We start from the raw sequence: 5,062 nt of genomic DNA, 5'->3' as shown, positions 1-5,062 counted from the left end.
CTAGGGAGGTGTTAATTTGCTCCCAATAGTTTTGTGGAGGAAAGTGCATTTGAGGCATCTCCGGGATCTCATGGTGATGAGCTTCATACGCCTCTTGAGCTCCATGAGTGGGCTCTCTTGCTTGCTCCATCTTTTTCTTAGTGATGGGCTTGTCCTCTTTGATGAGGATATCTCCCTCTATGTCAATCCCAGTCGAATTACATAGGTGGCAAATGAGGTGAGAAAAGGCTAACCTTGCCATAGTGCAGGACTTGTAAGCCACCTTGTAGAGTTCTTGAGGTATAATCTCATGAACTTCTACCTCTTCTCCAATCATGATGCTATGGATCATGATGGCCCGGTCTATAGTAACTTCAGACCGGTTGCTAGTGGGAATGATTGAGCATTGAATGAACTCCAACCATCCTCTAGCCACAGGCTTGAGGTCCAATCTTCTTAGTTGAACTGGCTTGCCTTTGGAGTCAATCTTCCATTGAGCTCCTTCTACACATATGTCCATAAGGACTTGGTCCAACCTTTGATTAAAGTTGACCCTTCTAGTGTAGGGGCGTTCATCTCCTTGCATCATGGGCAAGTTAAACGCCAACCTCACATTCTCCGGACTAAAATCTAAGTATTTCCCCCAAACCATTGTAACATAGTTCTTTGGATCCGGGTTCTTACTTTGATCATGGTTCTTGGTGATCCATGCATTGGCATAGAACTCTTGAACCATTAGGATGCCGACTTGTTGGATGGGATTTGTTAGAACTTCCCAACCTCTTCTTTGAATTTCATGTCGGATCTCCAGATACTCATTTCTTTTGAGTTTGAAAGGTACCTCAGGGATTACCTTCTTCTTGGCCACAACATCATAGAGGTGGTCTTGATGGGCTTTGGAGATGAACCTTTCCATCTCCCATGACTCGGATGTGGAAGCTTTTGTCTTCCCTTTCCCCTTTCTAGAGGATTCTCCGGTCTTAGGTGCCATCAATGGTAATGGAAAAACAAAAAGCTTATGCTTTTACCACACCAAACTTAGAATTTTGCTCGCCCTTGAGCAATAAAAGAAAGAATAGGTGAAGAAGAAGAAGAAATGGAGGAGAGGGAGAGTGGGGAGTGTTTCGGCCAAGAAGGGTGTAGAGGGGTGTGTTGTGTGAATTTGATGAAGAATGGAGGGCTTTATATAGGGAAGGGAGGGGGGAAGGTTTCGGCCATATGGGTGGGTTTGGGTGGGAAATTGGTTTTGAATTTTTGAAGGTAGGTGGAGTTTATGAGGTACGTTTATGGGGAAGAGTGGATGGATGTGAGTGGTGAAGAGGTGATGGGGAAGAGAGTTTGAGGTGATTGGTGAAGGGTTTTTGGGGAAGAGTGTTTATGGGGTTGTGTGAAAGAAAGTGGTGAGAAGAGTTGAGTGGAGGTAGGTGGGGATCCTGTGGGGTCCACAGATCCTGAGGTGTTCAAGGATTTACATCCCTGCACCCATTAGGCATGTAAAAATGCCTTTGCACACAGCTCTGGGCATTCAGCGCCAGGTTGGTGGCCATTTTGGGCGTTCAACGCCCATTTGTGTGCCATTTCTGGCGTTGAACGCCAGAACCATGCCTGTTCTGGTGTTCAGCGCCCAGAAGCTGCCCATTTTGGGCGTTCAGCGCCAGAACCATGCTCTGTTCTGGCGCTGAACGCCAGACAGATGCTCCTCCAGGGTGTGATTTTTCTTCTGCTGTTTTTTATTCCGTTTTCAATTTTTATATTTATTTTGTGACTCCACATGATCATGAACCTACAAAGACATATAACTAAGGAAAATATAGTTAGATAAATAAAAATTGGGTTGCCTCCCAACAAGCGCTTCTTTAATGTCAATAGCTTGACAGTGGGCTCTCATGGAGCCTCACAGATGTGCAGAGCTTTGTTGAGACTCTCCAACACCAAACTTAGAGTTTGGATATGGGAGTTCAACACCAAACTTAGAGTTTGGTTGTGGCCTCCCAACACCAAACTTAGAGTTTGACTGTGGGGGCTCTGGTTGACTCTGCTTTGAGAGAAGCTTTTTCTGCCTCCTCTCCATGGTTGCAGAGGGAGATCCTTGAGTTTTAAACACAAGGGAGTTCTCATTCCATTGAAGGATTATTTCACCTCTGTCAACATCAATCACAGCTCTTGTTGTGGCCAGGAAAGGTCTTCCTAGGATGATGGATTCATCCTCTTCCTTTCCAGTATCCAGGACTATGAAATCAGCAGGGATGTAAAGGCCTTCAACCTTTACTAACACGTCCTCTACTTGTCCATAAGCCTGTTTTCTTGAACTGTCTGCCATCTCTAATGAGATTTTAGCAGCTTGCACCCCATAGATTCCCAGTTTCTCTATTACAGAGAGGGGCATGAGGTTTATTCCTGAACCAAGGTCACATAGAGCCTTAAAGATCATGGTGCCTATGGTACAGGGTATTATGAACTTTCCAGGATTCTGTCTCTTCTGAGGCAATGTCAGTTGATCCAGATCACTTAGTTCATTGATGAACAAGGGAGGTTCAACTTCCCAAGTATCAATGCCAAATAATTTGGCATTTAGATTCATGATTGCACCAAGAAACTTGGTAGTTTGCTCTTCAGTAACATCCTCATTCTCTTCAGAAGAGGAATACTCATAAGAGCTCATGAAGGGCATAAGGAGGTTCAATGGAATCTCTATGCTCTCTAGATGAGCCTCAGAGTCCTTTGGTTCCTCAGAGGGAAGCTCCTTATTGATCACTGGACGTCCCAGGAGGTCTTCCTCTTTGGGATTCACATCGTCCACTCCCCTTGTAGGTTCGGCCATGGTGCTTATGTCAATGGCCTTGCACTCTCCTTTTGGGTTCTCTTCTGTATTGCTTGGGAGAGTACTGGGAGGGATTTCAGTGATCCTTTTACTCAGCTGGCCCACTTGTGCTTCCAAATTTCTAATGGAAGATCTTGTTTCATTCATGAAACTTACAGTAGCCTTAGACAGATCAGAGACTAAGTTTGCCAAATTAGAAGTATTTTGTTCAGAGTTCTCTGTCTGTTGCTGAGTGGATGATGGAAAAGGTTTATTATTGCTAAACCTATTTCTTCCACCATTATTAAAGCCTTGTTGAGGCTGAGTGGATGATGGAAAAGGTTTATTATTGCTAAACCTATTTCTTCCACCATTATTAAAGCCTTGTTGAGGCTTTTGATCCTTCCATGAGAAATTTGGATGATTTCTCCATGATGAGTTATAGGTGTTTCCATAAGGTTCACCTAAATAATTTACCTCTGCTATTGCAGGGTTTTCAAGATCATAAGCTTCTTCTTCAGAAGATGCCTCTTGAGTACTGTTGGATGCAGCTTGCATTCCATTCAGACTCTGAGAAATCATATTGACTTGCTGAGTCAATATTTTGTTCTGAGCCAATATGGCATTCAGAGTATCAATCTCAAGAACTCCCTTCTTCATAGGCATCCCATTGCTCACAGGATTCCTTTCAGAAGTGTACATGAACTGGTTATTAGCAACCATGTCAATGAGTTCTTGAGCTTCTGCAGGTGTTTTCTTTAGGTGAATGGATCCACCTGCAGAGGTATCCAGTGACATCTTAGATAACTCAGACAGACCATCATAGAATATATCCAGGATGGTCCATTCTGAAAGAATGTCAGAAGGACACTTTTTGGTCAGTCCTTTGTATCTCTCCCAAGCTTCATAGAGGGATTCACCTTCTTTCTGTCTGAAGGTTTGAACATCCACTCTAAGCTTGCTCAGCTTTTGAGGAGGAAAGAACTTGGCTAGGAAAGCCTTGACCAGCTTATCCCAAGAGTTCAGGCTATCCTTAGGTTGAGAGTCCAACCATACTCTAGCTCTGTCTCTTACAGCAAAAGGGAAAAGCATGAGCCTGTAGACCTCAGGATCTACTCCATTAGTCTTAACAGTATCACATATCTGCAAGAATTTAGTTAAGAACTGAAAAGGATCTTCGGATGGAAGTCCATGAAACTTGCAGTTCTGCTGCATCAGAGAAACTAATTGAGGTTTCAGCTCAAAGTTGTTTGCTCCAATGGCAGGAATGGAGATGCTTCTTCCACGTAAATTGGAATTAGGTGCAGTAAAATCACCAAGCATCTTCCTTACATTATTATTATTTTCGGCTGCCATCTCCTCTTCCTGTTCAAAAATTTCTGAAAGGTTATCTCTGGATTGTTGTAATTTAGCTTCTCTCAATTTTTTCTTCAGAGTCCTTTCAGGTTCTGGATCTGCTTCAACAAGAATATTCTTGTCCTTGCTCCTGCTCATATGACAAAGAAGAGGGCACAGAAAAAAAAATAATAATAATATGGATCCTTTATACCACAGTATAGGGATCCCTGTGTGAGTAGAAGAAGAGGGGGAGACAAAGAATGTAATATAATGGAAGAAACACAACTGTGAGGAGGGTTGATATGTAAGATGAGATGTTAGTAGATGAATAAATAAATAGAATAAGATGGGAGAGGGAGAATTTTCGAAAATAATTTTTGAAAAAGGGTTAGTGATTTTCGAAAATATTTTTTTGAAAAAGGTTAGTAATTTTCGAAAAATTTTGAAATCAAAGATAAAAATAATTAGTTAATTAAAAAGAAATTTTTGAAAAAGAAGGAAGATATTTTCGAAAATTAGAGAGAGAGAGAGTTAGTTAGATAGTTTTGAAAAAGTTAAGAAACAAACAAAAAGTTAGTTAGTTAGTTGAAACAAATTTTGAAAAGATAAGAAGTTAGGAAGTTGGAAAAGATATTTTGAAATTAGATTTTTGAAAAAGATAAGATGAGAAGATATTTTAGAAATTAGTTTTGAAAAAGATTTGATTTTTAAAATCTCAATTAATGACTTGATTCATAAGAAATCACAAGATATGATTCTAGAACTTAAAGTTTGAATCTTTCTTAACAAGCAAGTAACAAACTTCAAATTTTTGAATCAACACATTAATTGATTATGTTATTTTCGAAAATTTGATATAAAAATAAGAAAAAGATTTTTGAAAAATATTTTTGGAATTTTCGAAAATAACTAAGAATTTTGAAAAAGATTTGATTTTTGAAAAAG

At 40.4% G+C, this 5,062-nt stretch overlaps 1 non-coding gene across 1 annotated transcript; it reads left to right on the top strand.

Moving 5' to 3' along the window:
• The first annotated feature begins 3,635 nt into the window (after positions 1–3,635).
• LOC148553042 (small nucleolar RNA R71) lies at positions 3,636–3,739 on the top strand. Its single transcript, XR_015892801.1, has one exon. It is a non-coding gene; the product is annotated as a small nucleolar RNA R71 (small nucleolar RNA).
• Positions 3,740–5,062: the final 1,323 nt, after the last annotated feature.

The sequence above is a fragment of the Arachis ipaensis genome, chromosome B7, assembly GCF_059453495.1.
Source record: "Arachis ipaensis isolate K30076 ecotype BB chromosome B7, ASM5945349v1, whole genome shotgun sequence".
Taxonomy (NCBI): Eukaryota; Viridiplantae; Streptophyta; class Magnoliopsida; order Fabales; family Fabaceae; genus Arachis; species Arachis ipaensis.
The sequence above is the reverse complement of the archived record's forward strand: the minus strand, read 5'-3'. Positions and strand labels throughout refer to the sequence as shown.